At 40.1% G+C, this 21,959-nt stretch overlaps 1 protein-coding gene and 1 long non-coding RNA gene across 8 annotated transcripts in view; one reads left to right on the top strand and one right to left on the bottom strand.

Annotated features, from left to right (window-relative positions):
- Positions 1-21,959, top strand: part of NFIB (nuclear factor I B) — a 436,272-nt gene that overhangs the window by 114,913 nt on the left and 299,400 nt on the right. The window lies entirely within an intron of this gene.
- Positions 4,169-21,959, bottom strand: part of LOC140641464 (uncharacterized) — an 81,977-nt gene continuing 64,186 nt past the window's right edge. The window contains exon 2 of the long non-coding RNA XR_012037984.1: positions 4,169-4,836. This is a non-coding gene — a long non-coding RNA (uncharacterized lncRNA). The remainder of the gene's footprint in view (positions 4,837-21,959) is intronic.

Here is a 21,959-nt window from a genome sequence, read left to right as displayed (position 1 = left end):
CCCGAGAGGTTAAAAACTATATTCCAGTTGAGGCTCAGCCAGAAAGAAGACTAGCTAGCCAGTCGCTGCCCCAGGCCATCCTCTTGTCACCAGGTGTCTCTGCCATGCTTCCTCCACACAGAGAACACACATACCCTCAGGAAAGATAAACCAAAGTACTGTCCAGTCACTGAGCTTGGCTCTAAGCCCAGATTCCTAGGGATGCTCAGTCTTCTCCAACAGGTCCAGATCCACCGCTCATCATGGTCCAGCTACCTAAAACTAGAAAAGCAAATTCCCTACTGCCTTCTCTCCAACACATCTGATATACAGTGGTGAAACAAGGATAGAATAATCGTGGTAACCCCACTCCTGTGGAAAAGAGAAGAATTACAGCAGTCACCAGTATGTAAAGATTTTAAATCCTCATGGGCAGGCCTTGTGAAAACCTTGCCCGGAGAGCGAGAAGGGTTCATAGAAAAGACCCTAGATCTGCTTTCTGGGTGAAACTCTCTTCATTTTTCTTCATGGCTCCCGATGCCACCATCTGAAAGTTTCTTCTTTTGCTTTTCCTTTTTGACAGCTCTGCTAGATAGAAGAAAGTATGTCCTCCTTGGAGGCTACATAGCTTTCAAATCCCATAGATTGCTGATAAATTTGGGAGCCCAAAACTTATTTTGATACTCAATGGCTGTTTTAGTTCAGACTTACGGTTTCTCTGGTTGTATAATTTCCCCCAAAACCTAGTAGACTTCTCACCTATTTTGCTTCCCATCAGCCTCCCATGCTAGTGGGAGCTCCCATGCTAGCTCCCATACCCCAAGTCCTTTCCCTTTCCTTGAGGGTCATCAGGACCCTCAAGCCTGAATTCTGTTTTGGCTTCCTGGTCCCCAAAGTGCTCTCTCTATCTATAGCCTGAGGCCATAGAGCCTCAATGGGAAGAACTCACCCTCAATTTGATCTGAACTATAGGGCTAAGTCTTATACAATCAGATGTCTTACTGCTTCAGTTTTGGAAGTTGTCGATTTTTCCAACTTTTCAACACCTCTAGTTTCTGACATTCCAGTTGCATTTTTGTCTGACAACAAGCCAGTTCTTTCTTGAGTTTATCCACCTCTTCGTAAATTGCTACTAACATATTGTTTCACGACCCTTTCCTCTAGAGCTAAAGAGTCTGCATACACTTGACCTGTCTTTTGAGTGCTATTGAGGGGGCAGGCGGTGGGGGTGGGGGGGTAGTTTTATCAAAGATTTTGCCAGTGAATAACCTAGATCTTTATCCATCCAGCCTCCAAGCCAGTTTCCTTGCCACCCACATGTATCTTAGGTTTTTGTGATGGCAACATTCTGCTTCTGGTACAAATGTGTACATTAGTTAGGGAAATATAGCAGCTATATAGATAAACCTTGAAATCTCAGTAGCATAATACAATAAAAATTTATTTCTCATTCACTAAAATCTAATCGATGAGGAGGTTCTGCTCTTACAGCCATCCAAGGACCTAGGCTGTGCCATATTTAGCATGTGACTCTAGGTTATGATGAGCATCACTAGCCAGCTAATAGATGGGAGCAGAGAGATCTTGAGGGATGTGGTCGGAGGTCTTTATGGATTTAACATGGAAGTGTCAAATGCACTTTTGACTGCAACTTACTGGACAGAATTTAGTAATAAGGTCACACCTGATATAAAAAGGGGACTATTAGGGGCACCTTGGTGGCTCAGTGGTTGAGCGCCTGCTTTTGGCTCAGGGTGTGATCCCAAGGTCTTGGGATTGAGTCCCGCATTGGGTTCCCCACAGGGAGCCTTCTTCTCCCTCTGCCTGTGCCTCTGCCTCTGTGTATGTATCTTATATGAATAAATAAAATCTTTAAAGAGAAAAAATAAAAGGGAGACTATCCAGACATGAAAGATAGAATCCAGCTGTATGCCCAGGAGTAAGGGAAAGTAAGGGGTAAATGGGTGAAAAACTATAGAGTCTCTTCCATAAACTGAAACCACAGCCAAAATCATGGTAAACAATAGATGAGGGAGCTGTAGCTGCATAAAGGCTAGACATTGAAGCTTGTACCACCGATGCTTCCAGCATCAAAACAAGATACTGTCATAATATTGCTCCCCTTGAAAGGACAATGTTGCTGCTCCTGTCACCCTATCCACAGCCCACATAGATTCTCATGGTTTTAGCTTCTCTAAGTCACTAACTCCACATCAAAGCCCAGAGCAAAAGTATCAGTTAGTTGAGCTCAGATCATGCTGCAACTACCCTCTTATTGCAAATAGGACTGGGAGGAACAATTCTGCATTTTTAGCTCATAGAGTGAGCAACAGACTCTGTCCCCATTATAACTCCCAAGATGAGAAATTCTCCAAATAAAGATGGGGAATCAAACTAAATCAAAGGAATTGATTTCATGATGGAAATTTTGGCAAACATGGCAAGCTGGTTGCAGAGAGTATTTTGAGCAAGTGGGAAGTGACCTACTTTATTCTGTATATGTAGATGCATATGGTCTTGGTTCCCAGCCACCCAGAATTTTGAGGTTTTGCCCTCATATAGACCTATCTTGTTCACCACAGTAACTCCCCAGTACCTAGAACAGTGCCTGGCACCTAATAGTTACTTGATCAATATTTGCTGAATGAAGGGATCCTTGGCCCGATAAGTGTGTTTACTGATGCTTCTGTTCTTGGCTCCTCTGATGACTAGTAGGGGCTGGTAAAACCTAAAGCAACAAGAGTAACAGAGCTTTAGTATTAACTAGACCAAGCACAGACATGCCCCCTGCCTGATTGCTGGCTGTGGGAACACTTGCCTAGTTACACGTGATAGAGTCGCATGACAGGAAGAAAAGTAAAAACCAGAGGTGGGAGGAAAGACCAGTAAACATTGCCAGATGATTTGTTAAGATCTTTTAAAGTTCACTTTTCATAAAGGACATATCAATATTCCAATCCAGAAATTTTTTTAAAAAATTCATGCAAAGAGGTTTATGTCCTTCGTCTGTATATTTGGAATGTTCTCTTTGAGGTGTTTCTTTTCTTTAGTAGGCTAGAGGACTTGAGTATGTGTCACGGGAATCTGTGTTTGTCTCTTTTTGAGCATAGAATTCCTTTCTGGGGACGTAGAATTATGACATCTCTTTGGCAGAAAAAGATTTGCATTTATAGACATTTTAGGTGGCACTGAAATTATATGACAACCTTTTAAAAGACAGCTGGCTAATATGGGGCAAAGACATTTAATTTTTCTCTCCAAAAGACCATCTCCTTTCATTCCATATTATTTTAGTACAAAAAACTGTGACATGCATTACTCTGTTGCACTTTTTTTGGCCCCAGTGCAGGCAAGGTTGAAAAGTTTTGTGCTGAAGGAGATCTTAAGGAAGAAAAGAGAGGAAAGAGGTAGGAAGGGAAAGATTCAATATAACTTATATTCAGAATTAAGATCCTGAAATTTAGAAGAATGTCAGCCTCCATAACAACAGGAAAATTTTCAAGGAAAAGGGCACCCCATCTCTTCAATAACACCTTAAAAGAGGGATATGGAGCATTGCCACCTGACGTGAGTGGCTTGCATTGCCCGCAGAGGCTGCATGCACAAAGCTACCATCTCTTAAAGAGACAAGACTGTATTTTGAACAGGGTTCGCCATGGCTTGGATCCCTTCTGAAATGTTTCATGGCTATGGGTCCTTAGATTTCAGGAACGCAGAGTGAAGTCTTTATTTCATTGATTTTATGTTTGAACAGGAGCTGGGATGAAAATGCAAGAACAAGACAAAAGAAATGTTTTGCTCAAGCAATTCAGAAGTGGAAAGTATGTATGTGTTGGCCTAAAATGGTCTTAAACAGGACTGAGAATATTAGCCGAGGTGTTCTTTTCAGGTTCCGTATTTCAAATACTTCCTGGTATTTACAAATGGCCTTTGAGTAGGTTCTGAATGGGTTGGTTTTTTTGTTTGTTTGTTTTACAAGTTCACTACTTTTTGTTGCAGGATGAGATGAAAGAAGAAAAAAATGTTGGAAAAAAAAGAATCAAGAAATTGTTTAATTTCTGAGCACGTTGGAGTTAATAGTTTTGGCATCTCGTGTTTTATTTCAAGGCTAATATGCCACGCCATCTGCCAAGTGACGGTGTCTTTATTAGGTTACCATGGTATATAAAAAGCAAAATGCTCTGCAAAGTTTTTGAACAAGATGATTTTTATTTCCCCCTTCAATTTTTTTCAAAATGTAAATTAACATGTTTTTAACAAAACTGTTGAAATTAGAGTTATAAATATTGAGACGATACTACCCAATAATTCAAGTCCTTTACTTCCTCTTAAGATCTTAATTTTTAAATCTGAGAATTATCCTGAGGTTTAGAGAGTTTAAAAGTACATATATATGCATGTATATAAATGATGAAATCCATAGCACCCCTAACCATAGAATAAATCCTCAGAGTTAGCTCCTCAGAATTTTTTTTCTAAGAAAAGGCCCTTTGCTCCAACTATATTTAAGAAAAGTGAAACTATTTTGTTCTTCTTTAGTGTAGGCTAGGAACAAAGTACAGAAGCTGGAAGGTGAAATGAAGAAATAGGATTTGTACATTTTTTACATAAGCCAATAATTTTCACCTTAAAGCTTATAATTTACATGCACTATTTTGCCTCCACCTCCAAAAATAGAGTTTGAGGTGGCGATCTGATTCAGCTCTGTTCGAAGCTGGATAGTTTTTGCTAGAGTCCTTAAAGACAGTGAGTGTATGATCAGCATGCCTCTTACACGCTCAGCAGTCAAAGTTTCAGGCTTTCTCCTCCTTCTGTCTCAGGGGGGGAAAGTTTTCCAGGCTTCATTTCTTCCATATGCTTTACAAAAAAAAAAAAAAATTTAAGTAAGTTGTTTATGTCCAGACACACACACACACACACACACACACACACACACACACACCAGAAGGCACACACACGTATGTGACAGCAGTCATACACACTTTTGACATACTGCGGAATTCACATAAGCAAAGGGATGGGGGGAGGATTCTGGGCCACCAGTCTCACTTTTATCATTGAAATGAAGCATGTGAAGGATTGTTCTGGAGAAGAATTTCTGTTAACCGTGACCTAATTTGCGATTACAGACACTAGGACTGCGCCTCCCATAGGAGATGGGATTAAAAGGACAGGGCGGTGGGCATGGGTGGGAGATACAAAAGTACTCAGCATCACTGCTCATTTCCAATTAAAACTAGTGTTTCTAGTGAAATGCTAGACTACTAAGCTCTGTTCGGATCCATCACAAAGAAATTGCATTCCTAAAAGCAACCTGGGGAAAATATAGAATATTCCACTTTCCAAGTAGGCCAATACACACTTGTTGAGTGACTATTACATGGTAGGAAGTGCACTAGATGCCGAGAAGATGACTAAAGTAGAACCTGCCCCAGACATCTTGTAGCTTCAAGCCAGTGAGAGCTTGCCTTCCCCAATGAAGGATCACACTGTGCTCAGAAAACCAAGACTCTAGAGATTAGAAGCAAGGCCTCATGAGGACAAAACCTCACAACCCTGCTGCCCATCGGTGAAATAAAGTCAATTTGAGAAATGGCAGGAGTCAAAGAGGGAATGATAAAGGTCAAGATTTGGGTGGTTGACTTGATGAACACTCAAGTGGCTAGCCCAGCAGGTACCGCTGAAAGCTACTGAGGTTATCAGGTGTGGACATGTGTTTTGCCTTTTAAAGTAGTTTATTTTCCAATGCTGCTTGATAAAGATTTGAAATTGTCTTGTTATATCCGCTGAGCATCTAGTTGACCACCTCTCCTTGGAACTTGCACAATTCTAACTAGAAACCTGCTTATATAATACTCTGTCCCCTCTCGGAGTGATTAGAAAAACATTGCTGGTTATGGGGGTGAAATATCAAAGAGGTGAAAAACTGAAGCTACCCTGGGCTGGAGGAGTGGCCGCTGATTGGCCACTTGGCAGGTGGCTCACCAGCAAGGCTTTTGCCAAACCATTGCCTCCTCCCTAGCCCAGTGATGCAATATCACCCCACCAGAATGTTTTGTTCTCCAAGACCCTTGTTTCAATGGGTACATCCCATTAACCAGGCCAGCAGATGTCAGTCCTGATCCACTTTTTCTCAGTAATGAACCAGGGAGGAAGAGCAGATCTGATTTCCCAATCACTGCCTTCTCTTTGCTGGCTTTTCTTCTTCCTGAGATGGAGGCCCCCTGCTTGGTTTGCTTTGTTAATATTTGCATTATTCAATAGTTATTATGTGATAAGCATGTTGTTTGCTTTAGGTTTTGGTTGGTTTGTTTTCTGGTGCTTTTATTCTTAGCTGGTGGCTTAACTTGAGTTACAGCTGTGGTTTGTATGTTACTCAGGGTGGGTAGCATGTATATTTTACGGATTCTTACCTGACGCTTCCATAATCCAAAGTTGGGCCAGAAAATAAATAAATAAAGCAAAATGAAACAGCAACAACAACAGAAAAACCCAAGGGGAAAATCACGTAGCGCTTATTCTGCAAAATCATCCCCTTGGTGTCAGCCTTTAGGCTGATCTCTTTTAGAATGGAAACAACTTTGGTTTGCAAATAATACGGCGAAACATTTCTGAAGGTACATATTTTCAAGCTTTCTGATTAAGAAATAACAAGATCCCTGCACGTTTATCAAGCAAGAAGCTTGTCCTTGAGTGAAAATATTTTATGTCTAAAGACTTAAGCATTTATCATAAGTGCAAAATGGAATCATTTTAAGTAAACTGGAATCTGAAGCTACTGTTTATAATGCATTCTGCTATTTGTAACATACTACTTATTCCGAAAGCATGCTTTAAATTTGCTATTGAAGTTTTAAACTCCAGGACTTGCTAGTGAAGAAAAATGTGTGTTTTTGCCTTTGATCTAAGACTTGTTTGTTATCACTGATTAGCTGTTAACTCGCATCAAGGTGAAATTGTCATATAAGATGATTTTGACATTCTATGAAAGAATATGAACATTGTGAGTTGGCCGGGCGCAGTGTACATTTGGACAATACTTGGTTGCTTAAATTAAATGTTAAGTATTTATTTACGAGTTGCTTAATTTAAAAAAATGAGAACTTTCTTGATTTATTAAAATAACAATAAAACCTAAAATATATATGCAACTTTTAAAATAATTCCCACTGGATAATAGTGTAGCGTTTTATTTCTTTTCAAAGTAATTACTATAACAACCAGAGGCATAACATTGCCTTTTTTCACTTGAACATAAGTTCTGCATTCAAAGAATTTAAAAATCTAACCCGAGTAAACTTATTTTAATAATCACCTAGGTCAGAGAGATCAACAAAATTATTATTTCTAATTCTTGGAATAGGAAAAGTTAAAAACCAAAGACTAAGTGTCTGGAACTTTGTGTTTCAAGCTATTTTAATTGTTCAAAAGATCTTTTCCTATTTTTTAATTAAAAATGAGACTCGATGTTAATATAAAATATGTACATGAAAAACAAAAGTATGCACGTAAAATATTTTCTCAGCCTGTACATAGGATATTTGTATTACTGTTAAACGTATATTTAAGAGCAAAGCAGAGGTAATTTCTAAAAATTTGTTGCCTCAGCCTACAAAATCACATGCTATTTCTCTGTTCAACTGTCTAGATCAGCGATATTCAATGGGAATATGTAACGTGAGCCATAAACACAAGCCACCCATGTAATTTCAAATTTTCTAATAGCCACATTTTAAAAAGGAACAAGAAACAGGTGAAATTGATTTTCAGAATGTTTTTTCAACATGTAATCAGTATTTATATTGAAATGGTACATGTTTAAAATGTACATGAGATGTTTTATTTTTTGTTTGTGTTTTAAATCTTCGAAATCCTTCACATATTTTCAACTTTCGGCATATCTCAAACTGCACTAGCCACGTTTCAAGTGCTCAGTGGCCACATGTGGTGAGAGGCTATTGTTTTGGACAATACAGGTCTTGATGATCAAATCCCTACACTCAAACACATTGGCTGAATGACTTTATAGAATATTACTGTTGTTGCTCTGACAGCAATTTAAAAGATTTCTATGTCGGAGCTAGATTGTTAGTGGAACGGAGTCCTGGTAGGTACAGGAACTCTTTGTTCTTGTTTTATTTTGCTTTTAACAGCTTGCTTTGCTCCAAAAAGATGCATCAGTCACTCTCAAGCTGTGGGATTCTCTGCTTGCTCATGCCTACGAAGTTGAGTTGCTGAGATAGTCCCTCTGGGCAAAGTGACCTGAGGCAGACACTCTAAAGTTGCCCAACTGGGAGAGGCAGAGCCTACAGGAGTCTTGTCAGAGATCAGCACAGGATGTGGAAAGAATCCTAGTGTCTGCCGACTTTTGGGTTGTCTGGTGTACGATCCTGAAATGTAACCCTATGATTCCTAAGAGAATGCCAACTCTGTGCCCAGGATATTCTGAGAGAGTCTGAGTTTCACATAGTTCGGCCAGTTTTTCTTTCAAATGCCCTTCTTAGGCCATGTGTCTCGATCCAAAGTTCAGAAAATGCGGCCACTCTGGCCAACTTCCCTCCAGTTGCAGGGCTGACTTTCCAGGCCTTCAAAGCTGGCATAGGATGATTTGGAAATGGTAAGGGAAAGAATAGAAGAGGCCTGGGGATAAATTGTAGATATTTCAGGGAGAAGAAATAGCACGGATATTCTGAGGTTTATCCCCTTCCTGCAGGCTGTGAGTTTAGTCAAGAAGCAATTAAGCTGAAAAATGGCAAAGAATCTACAACATGCAGAGAAATACCTCTCTTTGTCCTTTTCGTCTTCTATTATTCCCCACTCCGAAGTCCTTATCAAAAATAAATAAGAAGCCATTGATCCTTGCCAGTTCCAATAACATAACCCGTAATGGTATGGGAAATATTTCCATTTGGTAAGCATGTTGCATGGAACCTGGAACATAGTGGGCACTGAATAAATGGAGGTCATTACTATAAATATATTGGTGATGAACCATCTAGGCAACATGAGAAAACCAGAAGAAAGACAGAATGGCGCCATCTCTTTAATATCTGTCATTTTCCTGTTTTATCTGTGAGCCCTGACAGGCAGTGCATGCCCATTATATCTTCTTTGTATCCTTCTGAATGGAATCTTATTTTCTTCCTTATTAACATACCTTAATTAATAGAGGTGCATTTGTATAGCTACTAGAAGCAGAACACCTCAGAAGGATAAAGGTTTTGCATCATATTGCGAGCTGATTTGTTATTCCCCTATTAAGTTTAAAGAAAATATTTGTACCATAGTATAATCATGACTCCATATGGTCTTGAATGGGAATTTAATGGCTTTCTTAAATTGGTTCCGGGTCCCTTCTTAGTCTTGGGTCAGATGAAGACTTGAGAAGGATTTCTTAAATTTGGGAGAAAAAATTTATTTCGTCCTCCACCCATTTTTCAATTCATCAAGAGATGTATCACACTGGATATTTTTAAATTTCTTGGAATTGAGAACTATGGATTTTTTTCCAAAATTAGCACTTACTTATTATCTTTACTTCTACCCAAATTTCCGTAGCCATCACTGAACATTTGCAAGCAGTTTAAGGGGAATTTATCTAATGGCAGGAAAACATAGTTATCTTTCGCGTATTTACCAAAGCCACTGTTGTTCGCACTGATTGTTGTTTTTCTCAGAGATCGCATGAGAAATAACTGAATATAATCCTGCGAAAATAACGTAGAGTTGGACACAGTGACAGCAATCTTATTAAAGTTCAGCATTAGTTTTTGTTTGGTTTCTTTGTTTTTGCATTTCCACCCGTTGCCCACTTATTATCCATGGGCCTTTTATCCAAAGAGGAAGAAAGAGAGAGAGAGAGAATTGGATGTACAAAGTTTATTATAAAGAAATGGTGTTCACCCATCTTCCCAGAAACAAGAGGAATAGCTCCGTTAGGATCTCTGGTTCTACCTCGTTTTTGGAAACAAAATTCTGTTTATTCCTTGTTAAAGTTATGGCATGCAGGCTAGAACAATGGCCTCCCCAAATCCATCTGCATCCCCACACTCTTGGGGGACTGCCCTTCTCTTTCAATGCCATTAACAGCTCACCAGACCACAGGAACCTCACATTTGGCTACGGAGAATGATACTTGGTCACAGTCAGGCTCCCTTGACAATGACATTTTCTCTGAGAGTTCTGCACAGCTGTGTCACTGTTAACTTTTAATGAACATCCTTCCTTCTTTTGAAAAGTTTCAGTGAAATGAAACGGATGTGCCATTTCTGCTTTCGTCTCCACTTTGTGTGGGATAATGTACAGTAATTCTGCATGCTGAAGTCATCTGTGACATGCCTAATTTGGGGTGTTTCTAAGCTAATCAAATAATTTTGCCCGTAGTGACACACAAACGTACAGCAAGGTTTGTTTCGGAGAGCCCCGGCCCTAAAATATCTTATAACCTGTAATACATGGAAAAGTAAAAAGACTCACTCCCAGGCTGAATTTGGGCCCCACCGTTCATTTCAGGGGATTGCTGACTCAATGCAGCCCTCCCGTAGGAGGCGTGCCAATGGCTCCTGGGACAATGAGTTAACAGAGGCACCACAGTGTTATTTTGGGGCATTATTCTTTCTTGCTTTCCACAATAGCTGGGATCTGATAATTTAGCATTAAGCCTCTTTTCAACTATATGGAACTGTAATAAGGTGATTTAGCCAATGTGCCTGTCCATTGTCCCAAAGATTCTGTGATCTATTATGCGGTAATGTGTAAAAAGAGAAAAAAAGAAGGGGGGGGGGAGAAAAAAAAGAAAAAGAAAGAAAATTGGGGAAAAACATAAACCGACTAATTATCAGAAAGATTAAAAGCTGCGCCGAGAGACCTCTTATTTATTGGCATTTTTTTATGAATCAATATAGGTATAGGAATCGACCGCAAAGCCTCTGGGTACATTCACATAATGAAAGCCCAATTAATATCCAAAAGCACAGTGCACTGCCGGCGACGGGAGCTCCAAGGACAATCGCTGGCTTCCGCAGCCAACACTGACAGCTGCAATGCCCCGATAGAAAACAGCTTCAAAGGCCCGATCCCCACCCCGCCCCCACCCCAGCCTCGACTGAACACTCCCTGCCTATCGCCCTCACTGAGGCAGGCCTGCAGGAACAGATGGGGGAGCAGAAGCAACCCATGGCTATCTGTGATGTCACCAAATGAGGCATTTTGGGATGCTGTTTGGGTGGCAAAAATGTCAAAAGAATATGGGGTGGGGGGGGTTGGCAGGAGGGAGCATTTTCGGTGAGCTGAGCGTGGCCAGGCAACCCGGAGGCCGGAGAATGGGCCGTGCGCTGGTGGAAGAGGTCATACTGGGTCCAGATCTGGGCCGGCTTACATTTCAGGTTTATTTTTGTGTGGATTAAGGGAGCTTTACATTGGTTGGGCTCACAAGGAAAGCATGTGGCTCCGGGTCCTTGTAGGCAGGCCTGTTTGCCTTGGATTTCCCCGGGCCTCCAAGCCCGTGCCAGTGCAAGCGGTGCTTCTCGGACCCTGGCCATGGCTTCTCACAGGCCCCCTCGCCACCCCCCTTCTCCATCAACCTCTATCTTCTTTCCAACGGGATCCAAGCCTTCTTCCTTGAGATGCGTCATCTCTTGATTATGTATTAGTTTTTGTTCCTTTGCTGCCACAAAATAATCAAAGTCCGTTGAGGCTGAGACCCGGGGTTCTGAAATCAGACCACCCAGGGCTGCTGTTCGGAATCCGGTTCTGAGTAGCCCTGGGGGTAACGCAGGCGCTGGTGCCCCGAATCAGGCTGGCTAGGGTGACAGCAGCGGCACCCCCGGGCCCAGATAGCCAGCCACCCAACGCCAGTCTAGTAAAAACAGAAAAGTAAATAGATCACATAAGAGAAAGAACAGATGCACATAAAATTTTCGATTCTTGCAGAGGTTGAGTGGGACAGAAGAGGTTGTTATAAGGGGCAAATGGTCTCCTCGGCCTTGTAATAAATGTGATCATAAGTCACGTATGCTTTCGCAGCGCTTTGGGATTTACAGAGATTGTCCATTTGATCTTCCCAGGAAATCCAAGACCTTTTTAGGCAATGATTTCAGGGATCCCACTGTACAAAGGAGGAAGCTGAGACTCTGGGTGGCCTGTGACTTGTCCATGGTCAAAGTCGGGAAATGTCTGAGGCCAGATGTCTTTTTGAGCTTTCTAGAGTCTGCAAGACACAGAAGCTGTTTGAAGAAATCCGGGAAGCAATCGGTGATTTTACGGATTTATTTTTGGGGCCCAAGCATCATTTACTCTATGAATACGTCCCTCCAACTAGTGTCCTTGTTACTTTTATAATGATGCTCATCATGTGGCATCTGGACTTTGCATTTGCCTGTTTTTCCCTTACTGCATTGGGAGATCTTTGAGGGCAGGGACTTTCTTATGCATCCTTGAATATCCGGTACCTGGTATAACCCCCGTGGGTCCTATCAATCAGTAAATGCTATCGTAGGTGGATGGGTGATGGGTGGATGGACAAGTGTACGATAAAAGTCTTATTTTAGCTATTTGTATAATTTAGCAACCAGCAGTTTGACCTCAAAAGTCCCTCCCATGGCCTTGAAGAACATGTAGGGTTTAAACATTTTGATATTTGCTAATTTGCCAAAAATACCCTGACTCACGTTAACAAGAAACAAAAAGAGAAGATGACTGATTCTGATAAATAAGGAGGAAGAATTATAATTATATTATGCAAAAAACAAAAAACAAAAAACAAAAACGGGTAGGAGAAAGAAGGCAGTCCCTGGAGGCTTTTATTTTAATTTTATTTTATAGGTTCCTGGGAATTGTCCCTGCAGACAACTCAGTAGAGCCCTCTCTGGAGCTCTCTGCTAAAGGAGATGAAGCCTCATGTTTGAGTACATCAGTTACTTTTTGGATGGCATCCAAATTAGCATCACTTGGATAAATGTTTACCAGAGCACTGAACGTGCCTGACTTGGTGCTAAATGTGGGGAAGGTTACCAGGTGGAGCTGGAGTTGGTCTCAGCCCAGAGGGAGCTGACATACCAGGAGACATGGTGCAGAATGCCCACAGACACCTCAGTACAGAACTGTACCCCCGGGCTTTTAAGCAAATCCAAGTCAAGCACTCAGAGGAGGTTGCTGTGACTTCCAATATGAGTTGGGAGCAGGGTCAAAGAGGTTTAATGGACAAAGTAGAAGGAATGGATGTGTAAGCAGGAGCCAGAGTTATTGGAGGAAGCAAATACCAGATGGTGAAATGGACTCTTTAGGCTGTATTCAGGCTGTAGCCCGACAGAGATGCTCCAACATGCTGGAGGTGTATGCAGCACGTTTCTCATAAAATGACTAAAGTTAAATTTGTTGGATAAGGAGACAGGGTTGGAGGAAAGTTATTAAAGGAGCATTGCCCAGCTCTCTCCCTGTGCAGAGAAATTTTAATAATCCAGAAGTGTTGTCCAATTCATTACTCAGAGTTCTATCCTGACATGCAGAATAATGCTGGAAAAGTAAAAGTGATGGGATAGACCCACTTAGCAAGGACAATAACAGAATCCTCAAGATCATCGACCTTTACGAACATAAACACTTAAGATGGTGGGAGTTATGAGATCTCTCTTAACACTCCTCAAGTAATGTGCCTATTCTACTTCTGGACTGGATTGGTAAGCAGTTCATGAACTAACTGTAATATTGCTAGCCAATAATAATTACCAAGGATTAGTTTGTGCATGTGCCAGGCCCTGTGCTAAATGCTCTAAATGTGTTATTTCATGTAACCCTCATCACCACCCAATGAGGTAATTATTTCTCTTAATGACTGTTTTATTTTAGAATAGTTTTAGGCTTACAAAACAGTTGCAAAGACAGTATAGAGATTTCCAGTATACACCTCCACCCAGTTTCCCCTGTTATTAGCATCTTACATTAGTAAGGTACATTTTTCACGATTAATGAGCCATATTGACACATTATCATTAACTACAATCCATACTTTGTTCAGATTTCCTTCATTTTTACCTAATGTCCTTTTTCTTTTCCTGTCCCAGGACACTGCATGTCTCTGTAGGCTTCTCTTGGCCACAGCAGTTTCTCAGATTTTTCTTGTTTTTTGATGACCCTAATTAACATTTTTTTTTTTTTTTTTTTTTTGCCTGGACAGTTCTGAGGAGTACCGGTCAGGTATTTTGTAGAATGCTCCTCAATTAGGATTTTTCCTATGATTATACTGCATAATGAGTCCTTGGGAGGAAGACCACAGAGGTCAAGTGCTGTTCTCATCACAACATGTCAAAAGTGTCCACTACCAGGAAGCCTGGGTGGCATGGTCAATTAAGTGGCAACTCTTGCTTTTGGCTCAGGTCATGATCTCAGGGTTGTGAGATCGAGACCTACATCAAGCTCCACACTCAGTGTGGAGTCTGCTTATTCCCCGTCACCTCTAAAAAAATCATTTTTTAAAAATAAGAGTGTCCACTACCAACATGACTTATCACTAATGATGCTAAGCTGCTTGAACATATGGCTGAAGTAGTGTTTGTCAGGTTTCTCCACAGAAAAGTTACTCCCCGCCAACCCCTTCTCCATACTGTATTATGGAAGAAAATGCACAGTCCATGCTTAAGGGAAACGGAGTGATGCTCCACCTCTTTGAGGAGGCAAAATCTACATGAATTATTTGGGATTTTTCTATATAAGAGATTTGTCCATTCTTCTGCATTCATTGATTCAATCATTTATTTGTATTGGTATGGACACAAGGATATTTATTTTATGCTTTTGGTGATAATCCAATACTATGTATATTTTGTTGATTAAATTGTCTCAGATTTGGCCATTGGGAGCACTTCCAGTTGGCTCTCATGTCCCTTTGACATACCATCCTTGTTTTGTTTGTTGGAGTAGCTCCCTACTTTCTGGCACTGCAAGATGCTCCCGGCTCATCTTAGAGATTCCTTGCCCTAAACTTGGAACTGGCCATTTCTCCAGAGAGTCCTGGTTCTCTATCCTGGTTCACCTAATAGAGAATCATCTTAAAAACCATAATCTGGCTGTTGGGTTTGGAAGCCACTATTTTTGTCTTCTGTATTTTATACATAAGGACACTGAAGTTTAGAAATAACTGAGTAACTTGCCCAAGGCCATGCCTCAGAAAACTGTAGAACCTAGATTAAAACTCAGGTCTGTCAGATCTCATAACTACGGCATGATTTCCTGCTTTTTCTTTCCCCTCTTGGGATGTCAGTCTGCCTTCCAATGAACCTTAGGTAGTGTTGTAAGTGTTCCTAGGCTCTTGACATATATTGTGTTTCAGTATTCCCTTTCTTACTGTCTCTCAGATCAGATTTTGATAGGGTTTCCTCAAGACAATGACACTTTGGTTAGTGGTTTTAATCTAAAATAAGTATACCCAGAGGTAGTGCTGAGGATCTGAAAGTGATTTTTCCATATTTTGGGAAATCTAATGGAAATCATACATTTATCCATAACACAACTGCCGAGGCTAAGAAGAATGTCACATTTCTTTGATTCTATATCAACTCAATGTGGCTGGCTACATCAGTTATTTCAAGCCATTTGAAGCTCTGATTGGTTGATGATGACTTCATAGGAATTTCTGAAGTTGGAGGGGATAATAAAGAGTCTTTAGGGGTAAAAATGCTGGAAAAGGCCACATTCGTTACTGTTCTACTGGTGATCCAATTCTGATTGAAGTGGAGCCATTGTGAGGGCTGTCTATGTGTATGTGGCAGGGAAAGAGTAACTTTTTTGGATATAAAGTAGACATCTATATATTTGGTTTATGTTTTACCAATTTGCTGTAATGTTTTAATGTTCAAAATTCTGGTCCAAGTTACTTTTAATTTCTGCTTCATTTTAGATGCCTGCTTAAAATTTTTAAAGTGTACACATTGGAATGATTTTTTTTTGTATTCTATTTTCTGAAGGAAAAACCTATATCTTACTGTAGATAAGCATATGGATCTATTTAATATGTTCAAAAGCAATGCATATGAATGACTCAGAGCCTGTTTGTGGTGCTTGGATGAATTGCCTGTTCGGATGGACTCAGAAAGGTAGGAGGAGAGAGGGGGAGAGATGAACTTGAATGGGGGAGGAGTAACATGTGGTTCTAGAAAACAAAAGAAGCAGGAGCACCAGGAGAGGATAACTAGTTTTGATAGAAGGAAAGTTCTTAGCGAATATGAACAGAGCTCGGCTTTGCACAGAGTTTTGTTCACATGAAACCACATGAAGAAACAGTGTAATTAAGATGGCTAGGAATAGAGAATATCATTTGAAAGAAATTTTTGACATCATCTGATTCAGTGGTTCTCAATGCTGCACACTAGAATCATCGGAAAAGCTTTTAAACAATACTGATAACCAGGCCCTACCTCTTAAGTTTTTTATTTAATCAGCCTGTGGTGCAGCCCCTGTATGGAAAAATGTTTTAAACACCTTGGTAATTTTAATGCACATCCAAGCCTGAAACCATTGATCTAGTTTTTTTTTTTTTTTGGGGGGGGGGGTTGGTTTTGTTTTGTTTTGTTTTTACCAAATATTTCAAATGCACCAAAAGTATAATGAAAAAGTATTAGGGAGGGATGCTATCTAGATTTAGCATGTAACTTACAGCCACATTTGTTTTATTTACTTTTGTTTTTCAAGAAATAGGGGCTCACATATCCCGAGTCCTCACCCACCATCAAATCCCATTGCCTTTCTTCTGTTTCCAGAGGCAATTGCTACCCTGAAGGTGGTGATAGTCTGCTCACCCATATTTTTGTTTTTTTTTTTTACCTAATAGGTATGAAGGTTCATATGATTTGTTTGTTTTAAAGTTTTTCCATGTGTGTATTATGCTATGGTACGTGTATTCTTTTGCATTTTGCTTTTCTTGCTCAACATTATGGTTTTGCAACTCATCCCCATAATCACATTCATTGATTGTGCTGCTGTGTGGCGTTCCCTTGTGGAAGTGTATGAGAATATGTTTATTTGTTCCCCTGCTGAGGGGCATTGTTCCCATTTTGTTTTGTTTCTTAATATAATAAAAATTTTTCTGTGGACATTTCTATATATATCCCCTCCAGCACACAGAAAGCATGCTTCTATAGGGTACAGTTTTCCTACCGCAGTGCCTCACAGTTGGGCTGAGGATGTGGAGCCGCTCCATCCTCAGGGAAGCTACTTGGGAATTGGAGTGAATACAACCCTCAAGATGGGGCAGCTCCAGGACACCTGGGTGGCTCAGTGGTTGAGCATCTGCCTTTGGCCCAGGGCCTGATCCCAGGGTCCTGGGATCGAGTTCCGATTGGGCTCTCTGCAGGGAGCCTGCTTCTCACTCTGCCTATGTCTCTGCCTCTCTCTGTGTGTGTCTCTCATTAATAAATAAATAAAATCTTTAAAAAAAAGAAAAAAGATGGGACAGCTCCTGCTGGGAACAGCCTCCTCAGGCTACTCCAATGAGTTGTGTGAAAACTATCATTCTCTATGTGTGTCATGACAAGAAAGAGATTGGAAAACACCCCCTCCAGAAATACCTACAAGGCATACCCTACATTGTGAAATAGGTACAACTTTCACTCTACAATTATTGCTATATTACTCTCCAAAATAATTGTGCCAATCTGCATGCCCACCTTGCCAGACTGACAAATCTTCTGCAGATCTGAGAGATGCAAAATGATACTTTTTTTAATTTGCATTTTCTTGAAAAATCACAAAGTCTTTTAATATATTTATTGGCCTATGTTTCTGGTTTGTGAATTGCCTGTTTGTCTTCTTTGCTCATTTTTCCATTGAATTGTTTGTTTCTTCTTCTTACTGATTTGCAATGATTACTTGTGTTCTGGATGTTAATATTTTGTTGGCTCTATGCATTTGTAAATATTTTGCTCCAAGCGATGGCTTATCTTTTATTTTTAGGGTCATTTTTCATAAAATTTTTGCTTCCTAATTTATGTTTCAAATGAAGAAACTTGAGGCTCATGGTTGCCATTCACTGTACTGAATGGTGTCACCATGCCTGCCATTCAAGCAGTGCAGTGAGGTCGAGACGAACATGGGTGTGAACCCAAGGCTACAGAGGTCTTTTCAATCTGCTTCTACTAATTAGTGGCAAAACCAGTCTAAAAAATATCTCTTTCATCTTAAGTAAGTGATTATATTATTTGATTCAACTGAGACACACAGTGACGCAAAATTAGTCACCTAATCCCAAGTTATATACATGTTTAGGGCAAAAGCTGCCAAAATCCCACACCATTTCCCAAAGTGTGCTGTATGGAACCCTTTCCCTTAAAAAGTATTCTGTGGCCAATTTTCTTTTTCTTTCTTTTTTCTTCTCTTAAAAATTTCTAAACTTATTCGTCTGTGGAATCCCCTTTTCTGTGCAATACCTGATGACATCTCAAGGAACTGATATCCTAAGGAAGAGATTTTGAGAATCACTTCACTTCAAAACCTTTATTTTAGATCTTTAAGACTGCCTTCTCATATGTTGGTAGTTTGTCTAAATAATATAGCAAACGAATAAAAATGGAAGCACCAACGTCCATTTTATGGAACTTCAGGCACTGTCATGTTGTAAAGAGAGATTAATAAGGCTAATTTTGTTCCCTAATGGAATCTTTTGTGTTACTCCATGAGGATGCAGAATAAAACTACCCTCTTCCCTTCCCTTATGTGTGCATGTCTAATAACGTGGGCATTGTTGTGGGATCTGGGATTGTGATTGCTTATTGAGTCCTGCAGGATAAAGTGTAGCTCTTGGCAGAGTCTCTAACTTAGCGAGAGATCTAGAATTCTAGAGCAGAAGACAGAAATTCAGAAGCTGGATGTTTGCTAGGAGAAAATTTTCTTTCTGGACTCTATTTCCCTGGGACCAGAATCTCGATAGCTGGCATAGGCTTATGCTCCCAAGGACAGTTGGGAGCTTGGGCCTTCAAACTCTGGACAGCAAAGTATCTTTATAAGTCAAGACTAAGAGTACTTACTTTATGAACATGAGATTTTTACTATTTATCTTTCTCTATGTCTGAAATTTTGACCAAGTGTATGTATATATTATCTATTCAATAACTTAATCAATGAGATTAATAATAATTGACTAGATTTCATCTTATGATACAGCATGTTTATTACGACCACACTGAGTTTCTGACCCCATATTAGGGATACAAATTTATATATATAGAAGATTACAAATATATAAATTATACATGGAAAAAATAGTAAAAAGTATCAAAATTTTAACTGTAGTAGTATTTGAATTGTTACAAATACTGGTGGGGGAATTCTCCTTCCTTCTAATTAAGAACTTTCTATATTAGCATATGCTACTTTTCCACTGGTTTAAAAAGTTGATTTTATTTTTAGACATACAAGAAAAAATGTATATATGCATACCAGATGCCGATATAATTTTGGTGTTAATATATATGTTTTGCAAAGACCTCTCAGCCCACTTTGGTATAACGACTATATCATATATAATGATTGGCCACTAATCATCAGCATAATTAACAGAGGAAAGCAGTTAGAAAGTAATGATATCCACAAGCTTTGAAAATAGACCAAGGCCTTAGATCCCAAGTTTGCCACTTATTCCTGGCTGACCTTGGGTAAGTTCCTTAAACTCTCTGAACCTCGTTTCCTCATTTGCTGAGTGTGTAAAATGACACCTCCCCCATAAGTTTGCTATGAACCTTAGAGAATCCATTAAAGCCCTTAAGGCTTAGGTAGGGAACACATAGTGGAAATCCCGAAGATTGTTACTTCTTACTTTCAGCTAAATTGGAAACAATGTCTGATACATGACAGACAAATTAGCAGGTCTATGTGTTTACAGAGGGCGTCTAGGTGAAAACCAAGGTGGAGAACTGGTTCTAGGAAAGAAATACCATGAAACACTTCTCTAGAAAAGGGTTGGGGTGCCTCAGTGGCTCAGTCAGTTAAGCATTTGCCTTCTGCTCATGTCATGATCCCAGGGTCCTGGAATAGAGCCCTGCATGGGGCTCCTTGCTAAGTGGGGAGTCTGCTTCTCCCTCTACCCTTTCCTCTGCCCCTCCTCTGGTCGTGCTCTCTTTCTCAAATAAATAAATAAAATATTTAAGAGAGAGAGAGAGAGAGAGAAGGGTTAATTTTTTTCCCCCTACAATAAGATGTAGGAAAAGGAGAAGGTGACACAGTGAAAAATCAATCAAATGATCTTGGATACCAGGTATAGTGTTACCTGTGGGAAGGTGATAAAAGCAAGGACTGCAAAGCTACTGATCAGAGAAAACCAAAAAGGATATTAAAGATAGGGTCTGATACCAAGCCCTGAATAGAATTTCAGGAAAATGAATGATGGTCTGGGATTACCATGTTATAAATCAATGAGGTGACTCAGATGATATCATAGACTAGTCGAACAAAATTCAAATAGATATTAATAACACCTGACCTTGGATATTAACCTTCAGCAGAGTCATTTATAATACAAAATTCCTGGTTGGACCATCTAGCCTATAACCATATGGTTCTTTTTTTTTTTTTTAAGGAGGAGGTGGTAAGGATTGGCTTTGGAAAGAAAAAAAATTCAATTTAAAACAAGACATTTGGGCTTTGAAGGCAAGAGGGTTTGGAAAGGTTCGGAACTGCTGAGGCTGAGCGATCAAGTGTCATGGTGGTGTCAGGTTTGTTTTCTGCGAAATATTTGAACTAATTTTATCAGCAGCGTTTCTCTCAGGCTATTTACCACCTGAATATTTGTCGAGGCCTTTAGAGGAGGCAGCCAAACATGTACATCTGAAATTCTTTCTATTTGGAGCACAACTTGGGTGGGGAAGGCTCTCTGGTGACAGGGGTGGGGAGCTGACAGTAGATGTTGCTGTGAGAAAGATGGGATTTCAAGAGCTGTCATCAAGATTGCGAGGTCTGGTTGCAGCCGATATTTTTCCAAATGCCAACCACACGAGGATTTAAAAGAATGTGCAAAGAAGCATGTGGCGTGCTCCTCATGAAGCAAAAGTGGGCTAAGTGGCTCGCTTAGCATCACGCCCCCCCCAGCCAATCACGAGCTTGGGCACCCCGGCCTCTTCCCTGCAAGGCCTTGGCCACATGCCCTCCTATACAATTGTGAGGAGATTGGATGAACCACAATGGTATTTAAAGCACTCTTCCATGGCGCTCTTGCAGTTGTAAGATTTCCCAAGAGGCAGTTGCCAAGATTATGTTCTTTCCCACTGGCTTTTAATTTGTAAATTTTAATGGGCTTCAGATATGGCAATATAGGTGGCACTCTGCAAGGTAGCCAGAGATGAGATGGCATGGTGTAAATCTTCAGGGTATACCCTCTGCCATCATGAAAGGTGCTTTAAAAAAAAAGCAGAAAGATCAAATTCTCTTATTGTCAGCATGCTTCTTGCAGAAACTCTAGTTTTAAAAGAAATCTGTAATCAGCTATGTTCTTATAGTAACTTGAACATCTCACAATTTTGTTTAAAAGTAAACCACCCTTAAAAATGAAAAGGAAACAGACCAACCACTGGATCATATTTCTCTTTATGTTTTTATCCACCCTTATCATGCAAACCATGCTGGCAGCCTTCCCAGATTCTTAACACTGCCTCTGACACTCTTCTCTCCTCTCCTGGTGTAACAGCCCTATTTGAATTATTAATTCTGGAACACCTCCTTCCTCTCAACCTAGAAGGCAAACAGATCCACCCTTTCTTGGCACCGAAAGACTAATCAATGGTATATGAGGATCCACTTGTATTTCAGTATTGAGCCCTTAATGAAAGGAGTTTTATTTGAGAATAAGTCAATATCCATCCGATGCATTAACCTGTAAACAGATCTCCTAAACTGTTAAACTTCACATATATGATCAATTACAGATATTTCTCAATGAATTTGCCATCAAGCTCCAAGGATGGAGTGAGCCTGTTGCCTTTTATTTTCCATTTTTGTCATCT

This window comes from Canis lupus, chromosome 10 (assembly GCF_048164855.1).
Source record: "Canis lupus baileyi chromosome 10, mCanLup2.hap1, whole genome shotgun sequence".
NCBI lineage: Eukaryota > Metazoa > Chordata > Mammalia > Carnivora > Canidae > Canis > Canis lupus.
This window is presented reverse-complemented; position numbering and strand designations above follow the sequence as displayed.